This window comes from Lissotriton vulgaris, chromosome 9, assembly GCF_964263255.1.
Source record: "Lissotriton vulgaris chromosome 9, aLisVul1.2, whole genome shotgun sequence".
NCBI classification, from domain to species: Eukaryota; Metazoa; Chordata; class Amphibia; order Caudata; family Salamandridae; genus Lissotriton; species Lissotriton vulgaris.
Window position 1 is genome coordinate 158,781,130 of NC_141697.1, and position 24,710 is coordinate 158,805,839.

Here is a 24,710-nt window from a genome sequence, read left to right on the forward strand (position 1 = left end):
GCAGAGAACGATTTAGTTCAGCGGTCAGGCCATACATTAATAAAGCAGACGAAGAGGGATTCGATGTGCTTGAAGAAGCTATGGGCAGGAACCTGCATCCTGTGGTTCAAATTCGTATCAAGAGGAGGACGAAGGGCTGCAAACAAATTTACTGCAGTGGACAAGGCCAGAAGAAGTCAGAATAGGGCAATGAGAGTTTTTTGGTACAATCATGGGTATGAAAGTATTGTTACACGTGAACATTAGAGCAGGTATGTTTGTTTTGGGGAAATGGGGTTCACGTGTCGCTTTTTGGCAAAGCCTATGTGTTGGAGTTGTGGAAGCAGTTTGAGTGATTGCTGGGTGGTGCTGACAGCTGTTTCTGGTTTGCGCATCCTATGTCTGGGGTTGGGGCGGGAAGCACCTGTCCAGGGTTTCCCTATTCGGCAGTAATTTGGAGGGGGGCCGGCGAGTCAGGTGTGGACGTATTCACCCCTCAGAGAGGGGGCACTGGTGAGGGGTTTGGAACTTTGAGCACATGCAGGTGGAGATGATTTTGAGATGTTTGTGGCTCGTGAGGGATGGGTTATTGAAGCATGGTTGTGAGATGGAAGATGCAGAAATTATGTTTTAGGGTATTTTTAATTTTATGCGGACGGTTCGCACTCTGGGGTGGCACAAAGGAGGGGGAGTTTAGGTATGTTGTTGTAATAGTGAGCCTTGGCTGCCTTCATATACTGTATGTTCTGAACTAAAGCTGCAGTTATGTCCTAATAAATTTGATTATGCTGTCAATTTGGGTCTTTGGTTTGTGTGCAATCTCGCCCATGTGCTCATTTAATTCTGACAGCTTTGCGGCTTCTGCTCTCAAGTAAAATGTTTACTTAATTTATATTAATACTGCTTTTAACATTGTTTTAAGAAGCAAACCCAAAACCTACACGGAGCTCAAAGGTGCCATTAACGACCAGACAGCATGTGGAGAGCAAGAAAGAATTCTACCGCAGAGCATAATAAATGTTAATGCAGTGCTTAGCATTTCAATTCCCTGATTAAATATTCCTCCATCCCATTAATTGAATGCTTTAGTCTCAGGAAAAGGCCTTGATCCTCACACGGGCATGCAAATGCAGAAATGTATTTTAAATGAGAAGCGAGAAATATTCTGGGTTTCAGAAAGAAGAGCCACGCAGATTATTGCATTTGTATGCTCTTGGCAATTAATTTTGGGGCACGAAAACACTCGTAAAATGGAATATGAAAACAACATGCTTTGTTATCGCCTAAAACAAACGCGTCACTGGCCTTGGGCGTTCCAAATGGGATTGAAAACAAAATGCGAGCAGGAATCTCCGAAGGTGAAAAGAATTAAAGGGCTGAAGTCCAATCTGAATCTTGTTCGAGTCCTGCAGCCGTGCCAGCTCAACTGAGGTTTGCACTCCTGCAGAGTTCAACGGCACCATCATTTGTCAAAGAGGAACATCTCTTGAATTCTGCGCCGGTGGGTAGACTTTAATTTTTATGGCACCGCCAAATCAACGCTGTGGAATATCAATTCACACCAGTTAGCCACTCACATGTTACCTGCGTGTCCTAACTTGGGCCTGGTGCAGCTGATAGAGGATTTGAAGATTTGATTTGTTGTTTTCACACAAACATAGCAAGCCTTAAAAAAAAGATTGGCTAAAGGACAACAATATTTTCGGGTCTCAAAAAGTGCACATTACCGTAGTATTCCCCAGGCACTAAAGGGAAATCCTTTGGGGCAGATTTACAAGCCCCTTGCCCCACTTTTACGTCACTTTTCCCATGTTAAAAATGACGCAAGAGTGGAGCAAGGGGCTTGTAAATCTGACCCTTTGTTCCTTGTTAAAGGCGGAATTCACCAGCATGATGTCAGTGAATGGCTGAAGTGGCCTGGCACATTGCCCCCTGATGCATGCTAGAGTGGGTGGAAGAGAAATGCGAATGACACAATCACAGACTAATGGATGACGTTTGGCTGAAAACCCATGCAAATAACAATAGCCAAGAAGGAAGGGAAGATAGAAAGGTAGACAGGAAGGAAGGCATAAAATGAAGGAAGAAAGAAAGAAAGACACAAAGAAGGAACAAAGGAAGAAAGAAAAAAAGAATGGAGGCACGAAAGAAAGAAGACCAAAAAGATGTAAAGATAGAAGGACATAAAGAGGAAAAAAGGCAAAAAGAAAGAAAAATTGAAAGAAAGAATGAAGGAAAGAAGGCAAAAAGAAAGAAGGAAAGAAAGAAGAGAGTAAAGAAAGGAAGGAAAGAAAAAGGGAAAGAAAAATGTAAGAAAGAATGAAGGAAACAAAAATGGAACAGTAAAGAAGCTGGAAAGAAAAAAGTAAAGAAAGAAAGAAAGAAGGACGATGGAAAGAGGGTTAACAGTATAAAATACTGAAAACTAAAAACCGAATTACACATCGCCTATGTTTAAATAAAACCGTCACAAGTGTGCTGCAAACTAAAAGAGTTTGGTTTTCTTCCTGTACCAAGTTTATTAAAGAACCATTGGTAATACTGAGTCCAGGAACAAAATATGATATGCTGTGAAATAGCATTAGTCATATAAACAAAGGCCATTTCAAAAGGAAATTTTACAACAGCATTGGCAGGAGACAAGAAGTGAGAGAGCTGGAAGACTCACTTCAAAAGTGTCCTGCTATACAATCCAATCCATCTTTATTCGATCCATTTAAAATGCAGATAATAGGGGGGCGTGGCCAAGATGGCGGCCTGAGCAGTCGCAACCGGCGGAGGCTCCTCGTCCCAAACCCCCACGGCCTTAGTTTCAACGCACTTTCCCACCCCCACATATGACCATAAGCTGCGGGAGGTGATCCAGCTCAGACCCTGACAGGATCGCAAGAGCCGGTGGCAGAGAAACGGCTCCGCGGGCGACGTCCGCCGCCATCCCCGGCCGGAGGAAAAGAAGGCGAGGCCAGCCCGCGCGGCGGGGAAGGCTGGCGGAGATCCGCATCACTGCCTGCCGGGTCCTGAGCTGGGGTGCTGTGGCCCTGGATGGCCGAAAGAACTGAGTGACGAAGAGGGCTGGAGATCGACAACAGTCGGCCGGAGGACCGGCGGAGCGGAGGATGGCAGCTGGCGGCGTGGCGCACTGCCGGGGGCCCGGACGAAGACGGCCGCTACAGCCTGCTGCCGACCCAGGTGAAATGAGGTGAGGAGCGGGCCGCCGGAGTGCGTGAGGGAGGCAACTCGGGGGGCGGCCAATCGAGCCCCCGGAGCGGATTGGGCCCATCCAGCCAGAGCAGAACACCGCAGTGCCTTGTTGTTGGGGGCCGGACCGCGAAACCGCGGCAAGCTGTAGGAGATAGCGGTGGACTGGGCGACCGGAAAAATATGATCGAAGGGCGGGTGCAGGAGAAATTTAGCAGCACCACGGAAGACAGGCCCAAGGGCAAGGCGGGCAGATACAGGGGGCACCTATCGAGCTCCCGGCAGCAGGCAACAAGACGGCGAGGCCCCCGTGGTGGGGAGTGTGACCGGAGGGAGCGAGGTAGGCCACGGTCATCAAAGATGAGATTACAGGCCTAGGCGGCCTAGCAAGCACTGCCGGAGGGCGGAAGAAGAGGAAGAATAGCGGTGCCAAGGGCAACAGGCCCGAGCACGAGGGGACCAGCTTCAGGGGGCACATATCGAGCCTCCGGCGGCAGGCACTAGGACAGTGCGGCCCCAGGGGGGCTGAGTAAAACCGGAAAGACCACGCAAGGACATAGTGCTGCGCAGTGGAGGCCCGAGGGCCCGAGATACTACGCACAAGAGGGGGGCCGCAGGATCGGTCAAAGCAGCAGGCCAGTCCAGGGGGCATCCCTCACCAAGACCCCCAAACCGACAAAGACCGCCCCCGCTGAAGCCGGGGCCTATGCGTCAACGCGACAGGGATACGGCAAGGGAGCGGCAATCGGACCCCTGGCGACCCAAGCGGTTGAGAAAGAACATTCAGATACACGGACCTACCGGCAGACATACAAAGGAAGACGGTTGGTCCAGATCCCCAAATCCGACGCGCAGCCGCCATATATACTGCTTTTTCCCCAGGCCTGCTACTATTCCAAAGACCTAACAAAGGTCTTCGCAGACAGCGGAGTAGCTACAAAACAAAAGAACACCAAACATGTCCTCCACGAATCGTAGAGGAGGGCGCACCTTCCCCGAAATGTTAACCAAAGGGACGCCCAAAGGGGAGAAAAGCCCCGACAAACCGACGCCACTGAGCCAACTGCAGGACAGAGACAGGGACGAGGGAGAGGCTCCTGCGACAAAATCGTTCATGGAGACACTATTCGCGTCTCTTAGGGAGGACATTCAAACCCTCAGGCAGGATATGGCGGGAGGCTATAAAGAACTGCAACGAGACATAGACGACATAGGGGAACGAGTAGCGGCAGTCGAAAACACAGAGCAGACCAGGAGTGGGGAGGTGAAACTCCTGCAATGAGAAATCTTCAGGCTCCATGAACAGCAAACAGACCTACAGGCACACGCAGAAGACCTGGAGAACCGCTCCAGACGTAACAACGTACGGGTCCGAAATGTGCCGTCCAAAGCAGAGGGGGGGGGACATCACGGCGTACTTGCAAGATCTGTTCCGTGAGATACTAGGAGAAGGCGAAGACTTTGAAATTCGAATCGATAGAGCCCACAGGGTGGGCCTGGCGCGCCGAACGCCTGCCCCTCCACCAGACATTTTGGCCTTTCTACCTGATTACCCCTCCAAGGAACGTATCCTGAAGGCAGCTCGTCAAAAGCGACCCATTAGCTTTCGTGATCACACGCCTGAGCTATTCCAGGACCTATCCATGATCACCCTACAGAAGAGACAGGCATTCAGGGTGGCAACCACCTTCCTACGAGATAACAGGGTCCCGTACTCCTGGGGCCACCCCTTCAGACTGATTTTCAAGTGGAAAGGGGCCCTCCACCAGCTCAGATCCCTGAGAGACACATGCAATGTTCTAGGCGTCCCCCACGAAGGGGACGCTCCAGACGACGACTCAGGACAAAGGCCCTCCCACTCAAACTCTTCGCAGCAGACGAGCGACGGATGGCAACAGGTGAGACGTAGACGCTCACCCAAGAAAGGGTTCAAACCGGATCCCGAGACCGTGGCGCACGAACATGTAGCAGCAATACAGGAGGTCTCCAAAGACACTAATGCCGGGTCATGAGAAAACATAAGCAGGGGTGCTCGCTCGCTTTTCAGCAGCATTGCCGGGGGGGGGGGGGGGCGGGACGGGGGGCTTCGGGCTCGCCATGGACACGCTTTCCCATTACCAGACACTATACCACAGGCTTGGACTGTCGTTGGAGAGGCCTAGGACAATGTTCACCAGTTGGGGTTTCAAAGTTGGGGTTCGGGAATGGGGGGAGGGGTGGGTGGATGGGAGACAGGGGATTCGGTGTGTTCGGTTTGATCAGGCGGTAAGCAAGAAGGCAAGGGGCAGCGCTAGTCCAATGCTTCAGCGGGCAGGGAACGCACTTCCCTATGGCTGACAAGTTCATCCAGATTCTCACCCTCAACGTAAAGGGGCTAAACAACCCAGTTAAAAGAAGGGCGATCATCTCTTTCCTGGAACATTCAGAGGCGGATATATGTCTTCTCCAGCATGAAATCCAGGGCCTTCCCACATCAATACTACTCCTTCACCACTGAGAAAAAAGCAGGGGTGGCCATCTTAGTAACGAGACACTTCCGGGGGGCGAGTAGGCGACAAAGTGGCAGAAATCAAAGGCAGACTCCTGGCCCACACGGTACTGATTGGTAATAGGACACTCACAGTGGGGTCGATCTACGCACCCAACTCCAAACAGGAAGCCTTTCTTAAGGGGGCGCTCTCAGAAGCACTGGCCGAGGACGCAAGACACATCCTAATAGGGGGAGACATGAACCTGGTCATGGACAATGTAGTAGATAGATCGGGCACAGATTTGGTGACTCTGGGGCCCTCTCCACGGCTTGGAGGCAATAGCTGGCCGACAGGAGGTTGGTGGACGAATGGCTGGAGAAACATCACACTGCCCCAGGGTACACTTTCTATTCCCATGTGCATCACACGTACGCCAGAATAGACCACTTTCTCGGTTCTCCAGAAATGACCCCCATGGTGCGGGATGTAGAAGTCTCCCCGGCAGCACTGTCAGACCATGACGCGGTGGTCCTTCAACTGACAGTCCCACACACACAACATCACAGGGGCAGATGGCGTCTTAGAGAAAACATACTCACCCGTAAAGAGGTTACATTGCAACTATCCCAAAGTATTTCTGACTACTTCTGACTACTTAAGCCGAAACGACACAGAGGAGGTGGCCCAGTCGACGGTTTGGGGAGCGCTGAAGGCGGTTCTTCGGGGGGAAATAATGGCGATCACAGCGGCGGACAACAAAGAGCGGATGGAAAGACGTCGGGAAATGGCGGAACAGGTGTTAGAACTGCAGAGAGTTCACTGCTGGACAGGGACCCCGAGAATCTGCCGAAAACTGAAGGCGGCCAGAGCGCAGCTCGCTAGCCTGGATTTGGACCGGGCGGAATACGCGGCACTCCGCCTCCGCCACACATACTATGTAGGGGGGGACAAGACTGGCCGCCTGCTGGCCAGCAAGCTGTAAGCAAAAACGGTCCGCTCCAAGATTCCCGTCATCCGTGCGGAGGGTGGAGAGGAAGCTAAAGAGGATGACCACATCGCGGAAGCCTTTAGAGCCTTTTATGCCAAGCTTTAAGCGGCAGACCCGGATTTGAATCACGAAGCTGGGACTGCGTACCTAGAGACCGTGGATGTTACAGCTATAAATGAAGCGAGCGCACAGGCACTAGAGGCTCGATACGCCTGGAAGAGGTAATTTCGGCGATCGCAAGACTTAAACCACTGAAAGCGCCGGGGCCGGACGGATTCTCTGCTGGCTTCTATAAAACGTTCTGCCCTCTTCTAGCGCCGGTACTAACAAAACTATTTAATTCCTTCCAAGGCCCTGGTTCGATACCACAGGAGATGCTGGAGGCAGACGTTATCGTCTTGCCGAAGCCGGTTAAGGACCCGAATCTGTGTGCGGCATACAGGCCGATATCACTTCTTCACTTGGACCTGAAGTTATTCACCGGGATCTTGGCTGCGTGACTAGGCCTCTGCTTGCCGGGGGTTATAGAACCAAACCAGGTGGGCTTTGTGCCCACCAGGCAGAGTGCGGACAATACTAAACGTCTGATGCACATAATAGATAAAGCACACTTCAATGCCTCAGATGCGGCCTGCTATCAGTCGACTCCGAAAAAGCGTTCAACAGGGTCGATTGGCAATACATGGATAATACCCTGGCGAGATTTGGCTTGAGGGACAGGTTCTGAGCCTGGGTAGCCAGCTGCTACGCGTCTCCCCGGGCGACGATCAAAGTCAATGGGACAAGCTCCAAGCCATTCGAAATTCGGAGTGGCACACGGCAGGGCTGCCCGCTCTCGCCGCTGCTGTTCGCCCTCTATATAGAACCATTCGCCCAACACATCCGAAACAACAGGGACATCTCGGACATCAAATCCGGAGGGGAGGAGCAGACCATCAGTCTCTATGCAGACAACATCCTAGTCGCTGTGGACAACCCCAGAGTGTCAATACCAGCATTCCTGACAGAGATGGAGTGATTCAGGGCGATCTCGGGATTCAAGATAAACGGCAGGGCTGCCCCCTCTCGCCGCTGCTGTTCGCCCTCTATATAGAACCATTCGCCCAACACATCCGAAACAACAGGGACATCTCGGGCATCAAATCCGGAGGGGAGGAGCAGACCATCAGTCTCTATGCAGACGACATCCTAGTTGCTGTGGACAACCCCAGAGTGTCAATACCAGCATTCCTGGCAGAGATGGAGCGATTCAGGGCGATCTCCGGATTCAAGATAAACGTGGGAAAGTCTGTTATTCTCCCCTTGGGCAGCAACACCCGTCAAGCCAACAGGGGAATGCTCCGCATAGGGGGGCTGGCCGTACAAACTTCATTGCCATACCTAGGTATTGAACTAACACCCTCAACAGCCCAGACGGTTGAACTCAACTACTCCAAACTCCTGACATGCTTACAAGGGGATATATCAAGATGGCGACAACAACCGCTCTCATGGTTGGGCCGTGTGGCTGCTGTCAAGATGTCCCTGTTACCGAAAGTGTTATACCTGTTCCAGACCATTCCAGTCACTCCCCCCCTGGGCATGCTTAAAAAATTGCAAGACACCATACTACAGTTCATCTGGGCTAAATAAACGCCCCCGGCTTCGACGCGACCTGGTCACCAGAACGACGGCAGAGGGCGGACTAGGGGTACCTGACCTGAAGCGCTATTTTCAAGCAGCACAGATGCGATATCTCTTGGAATGGTCCCGGCCACTCTCCGAAAAGCGCTGGCTTTTTCAAGACAGAGCAATGGCGGGTACGCCGCTATGGAGAGTCCCCTTCCTGGCACGGTCGGACAGACCAGCCTACCTCAGAAAGTCGCCCATCACCAAGACACTTCTCCAGGTATGGGACAAGGTAGCGGTCCCAAGAGGTCTGACATCCATTCCATCACCAATGACGCCCCTGCTGGACAACTCAGTGTTTCCCCTGGGGTGCCCCCCGGCTCCTTTCCCCAATGGCGGCAGATCGAATGCTGCTCCGCAGGACACTTATTCGACCTGCAGGGCTTCATGACGTTAGACGCGATAACAGATGCATATGGACTTGACAAAACACACCGATTTCAATACTTTCAGTTGAGGCACTGGCTCACACACAAAAATGTTGAACTCCTCGTCGGCCGCCCCCTCACCCCATATGAGAAATGGCTCCTCACTAAATCCAAAGACTCGAAGGCCATTACAGAATTATACAAACTGCTGACCCCCACACCACCCACGACGAGATCAGCAGGTCAGAAACGGTGGGAGAAGGAACTAGGACGTACGCTTTCCGACAAGGAATGGCAAGACATCTATTATCGGGCACACCACACTTCTAGAAACACAGCCAGCAAAGAAGCGGCTGTGAAGGTGGCCTATTACTGGCACCTGACACCGAAACGCCTACATCAAGGTAACCCTCGGAGAGACCCCACATGCTGGAGAGGGTGCAGACACACAGGGACTATGATACACATACTATGGGAATGCGTGGAGGTGCAGGAATACTGGGAGGGAGTACTCAAGGACATCGACACACACTTTGAGACAGAGCTTCCCCGTTTTCCAGCATACACGATCCTCGGTCTCCCCAATAGACTCATGTTTCCACTCAAATCCATTAGAGGGAAACAGTTGGGGCTGGTGTTAGGAGCTGCAACACAACACATCCTCTCCCTATGGGGCACGTCAAGGAAACCCACACACACAGGGTGGTTGCACCGACTATGGTACATAATGGGGATGGAGAGAATTCAAGTTTCACTCACACAAACATCCGATACATTCAAAGACATATGGCAGCCAATAATCTCCCTGCTCACCCAAGAATTTACTGAGCTCACATGCCCTAAATACCCAAGGGTCCTCAGACTCTCAGATGACTTCCAAAACAGGACAGCGAAGGAGAAACACAAGGCCTAGAACGGGTCCCTCAAGCACTTGCCAAGGATGAACACACCGAGGGGAGGTGGGGAGGGGGGGAGGAGGGGAGCGTTAGAGAGGAAGCAGTTGGGGTTAGGGAGGGCCATGGGAGGGTCATGGGTACAAGTGTTCCAGCTTGCAATGTTTATTCAGGTTCCCACCATACGAGCTTACATGGACACAGGACAGTCGTTCCCAAAGCTCAGGAGTCCGTGGTATATGCGCTACACCAGATGGGGAATCGAGTGCAAAGTTATATTGGTCCACATACTGTATTGTACTGCTTGGCTGAACCCAATAAAAACAAATCTGATTAAAAAAAATACAGATAATAAAAGTAGAAATAGAGTAAAAATGAACGGTAATGAACATATTGGGCCCAAATTGACTCTCATGAAAGACTTCTTATGCAAATGTTACAATTTGCCCATGTGTCAAATACAGTACTCTGATAATTCGTGACCTGTATACTATAAAAAGTCAAGTAAGATAAAAACGACCAATACACCATAAAAGCTTTCAAACAATTAAAATTATCCCATTAAAAACATTACTCAGGGGGGGAAATGGTGGCAGTAAATCACATACCATAGCGTTCAGCTCAGTTACTTTCTAGCAACTTACAAAAGGCAAGAGACCCAAAACTTTCCTTCTCCTGACACAAGCCCATAAAAATTTGGCTACCGCAAAACATGTAAAGGGGCCCGAAAGTTTCTTTAAAAAATATAATGCATTTCGGCAGTGCTTACATTTGTTGCGTCTTAAGATTGGGAGGATACATTTAACTTGTTCGTCCTTATAAAGCGCACAAAACAAAAATATGTGTAGGTGAGTCTGCTGTTAACTATTATCGCATGGGCAAGGGATCAATTCAGTGTGCCTAAACCTTCTTACAGGGAAATCCAATATCAGGGGAATTAAGTTCAAACTGAACCTCAGCAAGATATATCTATGCTGTGATGTTCCGATACACTCTAAGTAAGAGTACCCCCACTCCAAAATGGGCGGTGTCAGTTAATATAGGAGGATTGTCTTTTTTCTACGATTACTTTCCTGTCGATCATAAGCAACCTAGGATAAAAAGCAGGCCTGGGCGTAATTCGCGGAGTTTTGCTACACGGAAATCTGCGAAGTTTCAAAAAACTGCAAAGTTCCGCAAGTGGTGGAATGCAGTGCGAACTTCAGTTTGTGCTGGTATTTCTGCCTCTTGGATAGAAATTCTGCCCAAGCAGCAGCTCACGCTCGTGAACTTACCGTTTGCGGGGGAAAACTCCACTGCACATCCCGAAGCGGAGTTTTCTGCACTCCGCGAGAGTGCCGAAAACTCCGCAAATGGATCGATGTTCACCCCCCAGGCCTAATAAAAAGGTGGCCTTTAATTTCTGCTTCGTGATCTTCATACGCACACTTGGGTTAGTGAATATTTCCACCTGGCCAAGTGCGTTCAAGGTTGACCTAACATACAGCAGCCACATAATTTTATGAGTATTGTCCAATTTTAGGACAGTTTTAATGATAGATTGCGTTAGGTTAACCTTGTCCCTTCGCCAGATTGAGTGTTATAATAAAATCAGCGCTAACCTGGTACTGTCTGTCACATAATTTAATCCCAGTTCTGAGTGTAAAAGATTGTTTGATCAGGAGCTAGGCAGGGAAATAGGTCTCTTAAAAAATGTATCCTCAAGGATTTGAAGAGAAGCTATAGAAGCAATACCCCATAACACTGCCCAGTAAGTCACAGCCAATAGCGTCTTTGCCTAATATATCTTTTTTGTTGGATTTAAAGGTCTTGTGCCCAGCTTCTTTGCACATGACAAGATGGCTGCCATACTCATCTCCAGGGACCTATTATCCACAAAAGTTGACCACATCTTGGTTTCCCAAACATGACCCTAGATATGAAAAGGAGTCTACCACCTCTAGATTACGTAATCCTAATTAGAATGTATGTTGGTAATGTATGTTGGTAAACCTTGAGTGTAGTCCCACATGGTGGCACTGACTGTAAAATTTTTGTTGCACAAACTTCAAGTTATGCATGTGTTTGATGGGGAGACACTATGGAGCTCACCCAACATGGCCTCCGGAATGCATACATTATCGAGTGAGACTCACTAGACAGAAACCAGCATGTGCTTATAGTGGATGTGGCGCAACAATACAGAAAGACTAATAATATCAGTTCCAGCTGGAGAGGATTAACGGAGGTAGATCATTGGAATGAGTGTGGTGAAGAAGCTTTGGGCAGGCCGAGATTAAGGGCCAAGCTCAGACAGGAGAAGTGAAGTTAGAATTCCAGAGTAGACTGTGCAGGTGCTAAACCATGAGGAGGGGATAGGACAAAGGATGCTGGAGACACAGAAGGTGCTTCCAGAACCGGCTATCAGGGTGTTGGTCAAATGAAAATAGAGGCACTACCAGAACACAGTCCATCCTGGGAGAGAGGTGCAGCATTCTCCAGCGCAGGGAGGCCGTAGCTATAGGTATGGGTCCTTTACATTAATATTGTATTGTTTTTTGGTATTGTTTTTTTGGTAAAGCGCAAACAGCTGCCCCAGCAATGAGGCGTCCCGGCGCTAGGAACCACAGACCCTGGCCTGAGCGGGAAAAGGGTGGGGGGGAATTAGGGGCGAGGGAATAGGTACGTTTTAATTGCTTTCCGGAACGCCGGCAGGCTTTCTATGGAGCGGATGTATTGTGGCAGACTGTTCCATAGTTTAGCTCCAAGAAACCTAAAAGAACGGCCGCCCATGCGGCAGAGTTTTATGCGTGGAATGCATAGGAGATTTTGGTTTGAAGATCGCAGGTTACGTGACGGCGCGTAGGGGGTAAGGAGTGGTCGAAGCAGTGGGGGGGTATCCAGTTTGAAGGTTTTGAAGGTCATGATGAGGGCCTTGAACTTAATTCTGGAGTCAACGGGTAGCCAGTGTAATTTTTGTATGGTCGCTCTGGCTGAACATCTGCGGGGGAGGCCGACTAGGTTTCTAGCCGCAGAGTTTTGCACGCGTTGGAGTCGTACTACCTCACTTTTGTTGGCGCCAAGAAAGAGAACATTGGCGTAGTCAAGACGCGAAAGGATGGTGGCCTGAATAATAAGTTGGCGAGTCTTGGCGTCGAAGAAGCCTAATATGTGGCTGAGACTCCTCAGCAGGCCGATACAGGTGCCGGCAATTTTTTTGGTGTGGGCCTGAAAGTTGAGTGATGCATCCATCCAGACTCCTAGGTTTTTCACTAGGGATTTGGGAGAAGGGATGGTGCCTAGGGAGGACGGCCACCAGTGCTCATTCCAGAGGCTGGTGTTTTTGCCAAGGAGTAACACCTCTGTTTTACCAGCATTAAGCTGTAGACAGTTGTTTGTCATCCATTGAGCAACCGCGGAGAGACCGTTTTTAAAACTGGAGGATGAGATGGAAGGGGCTTCTGTAAGTGCGATGGCCAACTGTGTGTCGTCGGCGTACGACACTAATGTCAGGCCCCACTCTTTGGCCACTGCTGCCAAAGGCTGGACGTAAAGATTAAAAAGGGATGGGCTCAACGCAGAGCCCTGCGGAACTCCCTGTGCAATAGGGTAGGGTTTGGATAAAAAGGGGGGAGCAGAGACCCGAAAGGATCTGTATTCAAAAATACCATTAGGACATAATATCATTGCACTAAAATTGTGATGTCATGTATATCGTCCACTATGTTAGCATGGGTAAGTAATAAGTATATCTTTTTTATGATTATTTAATACTTTTTGTATTGTAGTTTAAATCAAGTTCTTAAATGTAGTTGTTCATGTTATGCTTATTATGTTAATCAAGTAATTAATTGTGTCATTTGTTAATTTATCTTTTTATTATATCAGCTAGTTTGTTGGTAAATATTTTAGGGATGAGTTTTTAAGTTAGAAGGAGAACTGGGTGGGTAGTGTTTTTAAAGTTTTTTGTTAGATTTGTTTTTTATCTTATTTATAAAATATTTTTTTAATTAAAATGTTTAAGTTTAGTTTTACACATATATAATAATCAAAAAAATGTTTGATAACAGTTGGTAATGTATTTTTATTTTTTATAATATTTAAATAGTGTAGTATTTTATAAATATATAATTTGTTTCCACTGAATTTAAAATTTTGGAGTAAGTAATGTATTTTTGGAAAAACGTAACACATTTATTTTGAATGACTGTTTAATTCTTGTTTATTTTTTATTTTATTTGTAATAATTTATAATTTTTTCAAGTTAATACAATTGTTACTATTGTGTTTTTTTTTGTTTGTTTAAAAAGTTAGGATTTTGTCTTAAGTCTGTCTTACGTCTGTCTTAAGTCAGTCTTAAGTCTGTCTTAAGTCTGTCCTACTACTTTTGGTATTCACAGAAGGCATTTTGTAGTAGTAAAGTTAGGATTTTGTCTTAAATTTGACTTAAGACAGACTTAAGACAGACTTAAGATAGACTTAAGACAGTCTTAAGACAAACTTAGGACCGACTTAAGACAGACAAGACAAAATCCTAACTTTACTACTACTAAGTGCCTTCTGTGAATACCAAAAGTAGTAAGTTTAGGATTTTGTCTTAAGTTAGTTCTGTGAATCGGGCCCTTACAGTTTTGTAATAAATGTTGTTCTCTATAAGATATAAGGTAGCCTTTTCAACTTTATTATCATCCATAAATTCTTATCATATTTTCCGACTTTTTGTTACTACTTCATTTACTAGAATGACTACTGCCTCATTTTCCTCTTTCTCTCCGGCAATACTTTCAATATTTTTCTTAAAATCCAAAGGTAAGTACACCTCCTTTCAGACCTCTATGCAAGTCTGTTGGTGGCAGTTTGCCTGTTTTAGGCTCCATTCGAATTATAGTTTGAAAAGAATGAACAGATTGAATTAGAACAGACTCATATGCATTCAATTCTGCCAGTTCCTCCGGAATAGCTACTAATTCTAAGTTATTATGTATTGCTTCAGCAGGCATTTTGTTCTCTTCTAATTTGTTGTAACAATATTTACATATACGTTGATCACTACCTAACTTAAATTGACCTTCCACCAACAAGTAAATTGCAAACTCTACCCACTTACCATTGTTCTCCTTTTCACTTTTCAAATACAAATCAACATTCCTACTTTTACTTTTATAATGAGTACATCGACAACAAACACAAACATAGTTTTGTATTTCAGATCACACTACATTAAACTTTCCAATTTCTTCTTCAAACTGATCAATGCTAATGTAAATGTGGGTGTACTTGTAAAGCGCACTGCGACTCCATGGAGTATCCTGGCGCTGAAGACCGCTGGGGAACCCATCCTGGTTTTCCCTGTGAGATGGTCCCTTTCTGGGTATCTCCAAGGTGAAACCAGGCATCCTTGGCGTCTGTGGGGGGCCGTTGTAGAGATGAGGCAAGCTAATGCCCAGAGTTGCCGAGTGTGTTCCCTGGTTAGAGTAGGCACCGAGGCGAGAATTATCGAGTCCGTTTTGACCCTGGTGCACGACCCTGCCGCGTCGGGAATTGAACCCTGGTCCCGGGCCGATCTCTGCTTATGGGTCTGCCACCTCTAACCAGTGAGCCACACCTCTCTAATCACTTTCTCATCTCCTCTAACATCTGTAATTGTCAAACTTTCACTTTCTATGAACTGCTCCTCTGAAGCAAAATATCGCATTTCAATATCATCACACTTTTTTTGAACAACTAATAAAGAACCATATAAAATACTTGTACTCAGTTCACTTAAACATAATGCAGGACTTTTTACATAGTACAGTTTCCTCACAAACTTCCGCATTTTTGAAGGTTGTACTGCTAACATCCTCAACTGATGAAAAACACTTTTACAAACTGTTCTTGAAATACAAGCCAGAGAATGCCTATACTTCTCAGTATATTTTCTTACATTACATGGATCTAGTCCTTGTAACAACTTAACCTTCTGTTTAATACTTTCTCTTCAAAATCAAAATGAATAACTTCTGTTTTAAATTGAAAGCACTATCCACTAGACTTTCAATATGTCGCTTCTCTTTGAATTGAAACACTTTCCTTTTATATTTGAAGCATGTTTTCGTTAAATTCTGTATCACTCTAGATCGAAAAAGTCTCTGACGAATTTCATGAAATTGCTTTTGTCTCCGAGTAATAGATACTATTTCTTTGTCATGTTTCCTTTTCCTGGAATTTGAAATTAAACTCGGCTTCCCCTTACTTGAAAAATTCTTCTTTTTGCTTTGTTTGATCTTTTTTTCATCAAATGTTCGTAATATTTTTTTCACAAACAATTGTTGCAGAGATTCTGCTCCTACACAGAACTGTGCACAGAGACTTGAGACCTCGGTGAATAAGGGTGTACCTAGGTACCCAAAATCTTCTATCAGACTAGCATCAGTGTCACATTGGCTCTTCCAAAACACCAATGATTAGACAACCCAGAACATGCGACTTAGGTTACCTCAGGCAATGTGGAAAACATGAACACTCTTTCGTTATACTCTCATACCAGTCCAAAACAGGGAGTAAAAAGAGACACAAGCAAGTTTGAAATATTTATTTCTAACGCTGTGTTCTCATGTGCAGCACATTAGCTAATACAAACAGACATATTATTAGAAACAAGATTGTCAGCATAGTTACTATTCCATAAAATACAAAGGGAGACAGCATGTTATAATGCTAAATGGAAACAGGTTTAAAATATATCTATATTTCACCCTCCGTTGCTAGTAGGTTATTTTATAACTACAGAAGGTCTCCTGGGATTACATAGGCGGCCCATACCTCTGGTATTAGTAGAAGTGGATCACATCAAATTCTGCACAAGCTCTCAGCATACGAATGTTCTCCAAGTGTCTTTGATCTTGCCTACTCAGTGCATTATTAAAAGGCCAATCTCAGAGGTGGCCATAGCTGCATGTGTGTTATGTCTAGAACGTGCACTGATCAGTCCGAACAACAACCACTGTATTGAAATAACCTTGAAGGCCTCAGCAATCACTGTTCAGACTAAGCTTACCAAGCAAGGCTGCTAATATAGAAAAACATGTTATTCTCGTGTGAAGCAAAACACTCTGCTAAACTCTAAACATTTGATAAAGTGTGTGCCGTGTGCAAAAGGCAGCAGAAAGGAAAAATGGAAAAATTGCGTTTAAACTTCTAACAAGCTCATGCCAACTTAAAACTGTGGAATGCAAGGCTCAGCCCCACGACACCCTCCCTTGATCTGAGCACGAATAAGAAGGGGGCTAATTTGGAAAGCAGAGTTCAAGACTCAGAACCAAGTTCAAATTGCCACATCGAAAAAACAGGAGCAAACTCCAAATTTTAAAAACACATAAAATCAATAATTTTTTCCATGGGCATAGAGGGAAGTCAATACGGCCCGGGGGGGGGGGGTGTTGGGGGGGAAATGAAGACAAAAAAAATACAAAAAAATACGATGTCCAACGTGTGAAAAGAGAGAAACAACGATACATCTCACTCCAACAATGTATATGCAAAGTACGTTGCAACAGCCTCCAATAGGAAGTAATTTTTCTCATCCGAAAACATTTCAGCCATCCAATCCAGCAAGGGGAAGGAACATCCATGTTCCTCAATAACCGGAGCCTCTAGCACCATCAGAAGACAACTCAGGTTTTCTTCAATGCAACTGTGTGCCAGGAAATCATGCACCACTGCAAAAACATTCTAACGCCCCAGGACTCTATGCATCGCTGCAAAGGCCATAATCCCTCCGCCAGAAAAAAGCAATTCATGAGCAACTAAGGGACTCATCAGTTGATCACAATCGGCATTGGGAGACACTGTATTGCAGAGACACAAATCCAGGGCCCAGTCGAAACCGCAAGAGAGAAACAACGATACATCTCACTCCAACAATGTATATGCAAAGTACGTTGCAACAGCCTCCAATAGGAAGTAATTTTTCTCATCCGAAAACATTTCAGCCATCCAATCCAGCAAGGGGAAGGAACATCCATGTTCCTCAATAACCGGAGCCTCTAGCACCATCAGAAGACAACTCAGGTTTTCTTCAATGCAACTGTGTGCCAGGAAATCATGCACCACTGCAAAAACATTCTAACGCCCCAGGACTCTATGCATCGCTGCAAAGGCCATAATCCCTCCGCCAGAACAAAGCAATTCATGAGCAACTAAGGGGCTCATCAGTTGATCACAATCAGCATTGGGAGACACTGTATTGCAGAGACACAAATCCAGGGCCCAGTCGAAACCGCAAGTCAGGCAATGAAAGACAGGCTGGACGCATGTGAAAAAGGAAAATTGAAATGATAATCCATAAGCTGCACTCAATGTAGCAAAAGGCAGCGCTGCATAGTATTCAAGCATTCAGTTGCGGAGCAGCAACAGCCGTAGCAGATCGTCTTGCAACACAGGACGTGCATCCATTTTGAAAAAAACAAAGCAATAGAAGTACGCCTGCAACCAGAGCGAGCATCAAGGGAAACCCACCAAATAGACTGGAAAAAATCGAATGAAAAAATGCTGGGAACACACCAAATATAGTTTGAAAAGATGTCACAAGGCCACTACTAACAACTTAAAAAAAATTAGACAGCCCTGTGGTGGAGGAAGCATTAAAGATAGTGTGAATTAATTCACCGAAGTGCAAGGGCAAATCCGTATTTAATAAAGCATGCACTTCTGTGCGGGTGTTTGCCATGTGAAGGACAAATGTTTCACAAGAAGATGTGAGGGCGACTTCTTTTGAGACAAAAGAGCTCTTATGCGACTCATCTTGTTGAACTCTGCTTTGAAGGTCGGAATCGACGGCCTGATGAAACATCCAGCTTCCCATGTGGAGGAGGAAACATTACATTTTTACAGCAGACTGCACGTTCACTGACTGTAACCACGTAAGGAATGCTGGCCAACATCCCACAATAATTCTCATTATTTAAAAGTAAATAACTACCATTTGCTAGTAATGTGAATGTGGGTAGCAGGCGTCAGTGTACCTTTCAAAACACAGGCTAAATTAGGCGCATTCTGCCTGCATGAGCCATGCAATTGGATATTCCTACACACTAATGAGTGATCAGGTGTTGTCATGCAATCTTCACCATTCAAATAAACCTCTTTTCTCTCCCTCAGGCACCTATAGGTAAAAGGAAGCGACCAAGCTTCATGGAGATAAGCGGTGCCCAGAGGTTCATATCTGCCAATCGCGTAGTACTTCATGCAAGCTTCGAACTTGAACAAAGGAAAAGGTAATGTTATTAACCCATGGACGAGCCACACAGCAGAATTCGGCCCCACAGAAAATGGCAAAGGATCTAACTTTTCAATATGTAACATAGAAAAAGTTGCATCCTTCACAGACATAAAACGTTGCTTGTCAGTCAAGTTAAAAGGAGCAAATAAAGATAATGTGTTCATATAATGCCAAGGAACTTTCCCTGCCTTTAATGTTTGCAAAGTCCATGCAAATTGCATAATGAAACGCAATAGATTTTGACCTTGGTACAAAAAAGAGACATTTTCTTGCACAATATCAACAACAGATGAAATAATATTATCTAATGTGTAAATGTGGGAAGAAAGCATGTTAATGCTGTTATCTACAACTGCCAGCACCTTTTCTAAATGTGCTTGATCTATTGCTCCTAAGCGGGAAGCCGCCCCAATCTGGGACAGTTTCCAAACTTCGTTGTAAATAGCATATATCCACTTTTTGGGTCTGCCGGAAGCAGGGCCCTTGACAAAATCATTTAAATCAACATCGTTAGTCTATTTAGACAAATGAAGCTTAACTGACGCTAAAGTGGAGTGTTTGAGCCAATTCTGACATAACTTGCCTATGGAATAGGTAGTCACAGAATGGTCACTCTCAAAACGGGGATCCACCCTAACCTGTGTGTAGCCAGGTGCTAAACCCGGAAAACAATGTTGGCAGGAATCTGCACTTTTGTGCCACAACAACCAACCATTAGGATCCAAACTGGATATGTTAAACGTAGGATTCAGCAATAGGGTCTGTAATTCTCTGATTGAAAAACGTGTATTATTATCCCAACTGTGGTATTCTTCCAATTCAGGAAAAGAAGGAGCATTTAAATATTTAGTAGTAGCCAATCCAAAGCAGGTGGTTTGTGAAATAGTAGAATTCAAAAACAACATATGGTTTGGGATGAGACATGCACGATGCAAAGCCTCAGTGCCTTGCACTTGCCAACTTTTAGAACCCCAAACAGATTTAAGATCAATAGTATCTTTCCACAGTTCATAGCCCCCAATAGCCAATTGGTCAAGAAAGTACTTGGAATGGAACAATTTTGTGTGGGTAAGGCTAACTTTTGAAGAGGACTTTTCGGTCATCTTAAAATAAAATGCATTGGGATTTGACTGATTAAAATCAGTAAAATAGGTGAACCTCTTTAAAAGAGAACTGGAGCTGCCGTGAACAGGAGCGGGGAAATGTTTCCATTGCGTATAATTAACCATATTCCTTCTGGTGTTTGCCTTATGCAGGTAGTGATTGCCAAAGTGTTGATAACAAAATAAATCACCATAATTCGCTGAATCTAAATATAAATCTTCAGCATCAAAAGCAGAATAATATTTCAAATCTGAAAACAAATCCTTTATGGCTTGAATATCCCAATCATCAGAGCGTATATTTTGTTTAATCACACCCCCCATAGAAACTCTTAGGACATTCGGGACATTTATAACCTCTGTGGGACCATGGATTTGAAATCTAAGAGCATCCCATAGAATCCCATCTAAGACAGGCCAAGCAGTAATGTTTACAAAAGCCAGGTCCCTCTTCAATCTGTGTAATGAGGAATGGGGTGCCAATGTTCCATTAATGTGTCGAATAGATGTTCTCTCTTCAACATAGTGTCCGTTTACAAGACGGAACAAATACACCACAAATCCAATTGACATGAACAAAAAAATTGAAAAAAGCACCAACCAAATGTAGGTCCAAGGAGGAATCAAAATTATTTTTTTAAAACCATGTAGCAAAAACAGAAAATTTTGAAGGTGTCTTTGATGTGATAGAGTTAGTGTCAAATGAAAATCTGGACTCAGTTGCCGAACAAGTTTGCAGATAGGGCATCGATAAGTCTGTGGGGTAAGTATATTCAGTATCATTAAGATGAACATCAGGTGGGGTACTGAATAAAGGACCGGAGACTGCAGGCATCTCAATGACAACGTCAGGCCTGGTGTTAGGAGCCGGAGCCAAAACAGAATGTCTCAGTATAGATGGACAAGAGACCGCAGCTGTCACACTAAGAAGAATCGGCCACTCTGTGTAATTTGACATTGTCAATGGAGATGTACCTTTTTTCCTTACGACCTGAAAGTGGAGGTAAAATTACTGTTCTTGTTCCCTGCACGCCAATTACAGGATCTGGAGCTCGATATGAGGGACCCAATTCTTTCTCATTCTCGATCTTCTCTCGAACCAGTTCTCCAACTCGGGGTAGCCAGCCAACTACTGGAATCTGTAACGCAGCTTCTGATGTGGAGGGCAAGTGTTCCTTTGCAAGACTGTCTCTCGTCTCTTGTAGATTCTGTAAAACATGACAATGTTCATCTATGTCAAAGGGGGCAGCCGCCGCCGCCTAGTCTAGACCTTCAAGGTCCGGGACGAACATTTTGATACCAAAGAGCATTCCGTATGGGGTCCGCCCACCCAGAGACCTTCTAGGGAGATTATTAAGTGCACGTAAATGCTATTGAGATGGGCTAGCCAGTTCCTGCCAGTACCTATAACTCTGGCTGTCAAAGACTGCTTTAAATCACGGTTCATTCGCTCCACAACACTGTTGCCCTCAGGCCAGTATGGAGACGAAAACTTGACTTGGACACCCAATGAACTTATGGCCTCCTTGTACGCTTTAGAGGCGAATGCTGGAGCCTGGTCCGAATGGAAGGTGCCACAGGCAAAAATTCCTACAAAGACACGCAAGTCTCTTATGACAGTTCGCGAATCAGAGCTGCGGTGCGGCCAGACCCAAACAAAGCATGTACAAGAATCAACTGCAACTAAGATGTACTTGTACGCAGTGGAAAAAGGACCGCAGTGATCTAAATAAACACAACCAAGTGGTCTATTAGAAATGTACAACTGTATCTGGGGCGGACGCGTAGCAGTCGAAGGCTTTATCTGCTGACAAATGTCACATTGAAGGACATAATCACGCATCTGTTTGTACAGTCCCCGCCACCAGAAACATTGTTGTAACTGAGATACAGTAGCCGAAACGCCAGCATGCACGGACGCAACTCCCTCGTCATCAGCTGTAATCAGTGTGGACCTGCGGTCCGCGTTGGGAATCAATCTGTCACCAAGTCCGGTATTTTCACATAAGGAACTTTATCAGGACTTAAATGATAAGAATACTTTGAAGGAAATCCAGTAGGACATTTATTTCCCTTCTCAGTAGCGGCAATTGCTGCCAAGATGTCATCATCAATCTTACTTTTGGAATGTGTAACTGCTGCAACCAAATATGTCAAAATTGCTGTCTTCGCGGCCTCATCGGCCAAACTATTGCCAACAGCGTAAACTCCCACATGATGATGACCAAGAGTATAAATTACATACACGAGTGGTAGCTGCTCTTTAAGTTCAGCCACGCAAACACAGATCATTTTATGCTTTATTGGGCTACCCTTGGAATCTCGAAAATCATTCTGAGTCTAAAAGAACAGGTTTTCATTGTAAGACTGGACACAGTAGTAAGAGACACTCACAATGAGATTAGTCACACCAGGACCAGCGTACTCCAATGCAAGCATCAGAGCACAGAGCTCTGCCAATTGGGCGGTACAGTCCCCTAATGTTTGCGTATGTACAACATCGGACTTGAATTCACTATTCATCCATGGTACCAACCACAATGGTGCAAGCTGAGACGTATGCGTGCTTAGACCCATGCGCAACTTGCACTGAACCATCAGTGTAAATGATACAATGGAAATCCTCCAAAGGCCGCATAGTCAATGAAGCAGGATGAACAAACTCATACTGCAAAAACAACTGCGACTGTAAGGAGGCGTCAAAAATGAACGTGACATCTGGAGACGTCAATGAGGATGCCCATTGTATCCACCGTGGGTGCAAAGCTCTAGAATCAGGTACACTGTCTTTCTTCACTGCCTCTAGAGCAGGATACGGGGTAAAAACCAACATGCGTTTTCCCTGCGACAGTGCGCGTTCCTTCAGAATCGCCATTTGTACTGCTGTCAAAACTTTTTCCACTGTGGAAAATCGCATTTCAGCCAAAGTGTACAAGTGTGACTTGTAAGCGATAGGTACGGTGTCACCTTCGTTAAAAGTAAGGTATGTGAAACCCACCGCCCCAGGGATTATTCTTATACTAATCCAATACCAATCGGTACGAACCATCAGGCTTGGTTACAGTAAAAAGTGGGTTATTCATCGGAGACACACAAGTTTCAATCACTCCTTGATATTCCAATTGTTCAAGGATTTCCGCCACTGAAGCTTTCGCTTCACGCCGCATGGGATATTGAGGTTGAGGCTGTGGCATAGACCGTAAGGGAATCTCGTGGTGGGGGAGAATTTATCCCAACCACAGTGAGTACGGTACAAAGCCGGCGCAAGGACCTTAGCCTATTCTTCTGAAAAATTCAGCGCATTCTCCTTCAGACACTGTGTGCGCGAAACTAGGGAGGATTACCTCCTCCCCTCTCTGAGCTGCAAGAACAAAAGGTGGGGGCCAGTCAGCCTCCGCTAACAAAATGTCAAAGGTAGTTGTAAGATTTTCCCAAAATAACCCTTTTATGGTACGTTGTATGTCACCTTCAATCAAAAAAACACAATTTCAAAAAGCCTGTCAGGGGGAGCTACTCTAGTATCAGCCGTCTTAACAACAATAAATAGGTCAGTCGCTGTCACCTTCAGTAGTGGATGCAGGGCCTCACGGACAATGGTAATCTCCACCGCGCTGTCCAACAACGTCAGCGCCCATGTCAGATTCCCGAGCTGCGTTCTCACTATCTGTGGCATTTCTTGCTGGTAAAGCGGCAACTTTCTTTTTCTGAAACTGGGGTCTTTTCTGTGAAGAATCATCCTGCTTGCCTTTTCCGTCTTTCGGGCGGGGCTGGTTGCGACTCTGCTGGCCACCCCGAACTCTGCCGCCGCCTCCACCACCGGACGAAAAGGCCGATGTGTCCTGTAAAGAACGAGGAGAACGTTGATCAGGAACCTGAAATTGATCCGGTGACTTAATCGTAGAGCAGTCGCGCAAATCATAAGCGTGCTCAGTAGACGCAGGCACGGTGATGCGGGACGGGACTCCTGCTTTTGTTGTTGTTTTCCCTGTTTTTTATTTTTGTTCCAATTTTACTTTGGAGCTTTGGGTTGAGCGTCTTTCTCAGACTTCGAACCCGGAGGTTGTTTTTTCTCTTTGGTAGAAAAGGGCGTGACACCTAAACTATTACGGCCAATGGTCTTATAAGCCGCAGTGACAACTCTTGGTAACTGTCAGGGTTTGTTGGCATCGGGGACATCGCGCAAGGCATTAGCCACTTGAAAGTTCACTGCATCTCCCTTTATATTAGAAAGGACTAGATCGGAAACCACGTCAAATGTGCCAACGAGTCTCATTCCCAATCCAACCGCAGCCTCAGGTTCGTGTTCATCTTGAACACGCTTAATGACTGTCGGAAGGACAGCCTTTGACGGAGTGCCGAAGCACCTCGTGTACACTGCTGCAAAAATTCTACTCCGTGACTCGCAGTCACCGGCTTCTGTTACCAAGTCCTTGGGCAAACTAATTGTAAGAATCCTGTGTTTTTCTACAGGAGTCAAATTAGGAAAAACTGCTTTGAGCGGGTCAAACTTCTCGGTAAGCCAAAAAGGCATATCATCCTTGTCCCAGGGACGCTTGCCCATAACGGCATTAACCATCACAGGACTAAGCTTCATTCTGCTCAGTCCAGCTGGAAGTGCTGCAACACCAGGGGCCCGCCCTGGAAATTGTGGGTGATATATTGAACTAGGGCCCTGATAACACTGATTGCAGAGTCATATATGGGCCTCAATTCAGCAACCGGGACTGCCCCCGCACGAGGATGCGGGGTAAATCCAGCCTAAACAGGCCAAGACGCGCCTGGAATGGACAAACAACTTAAT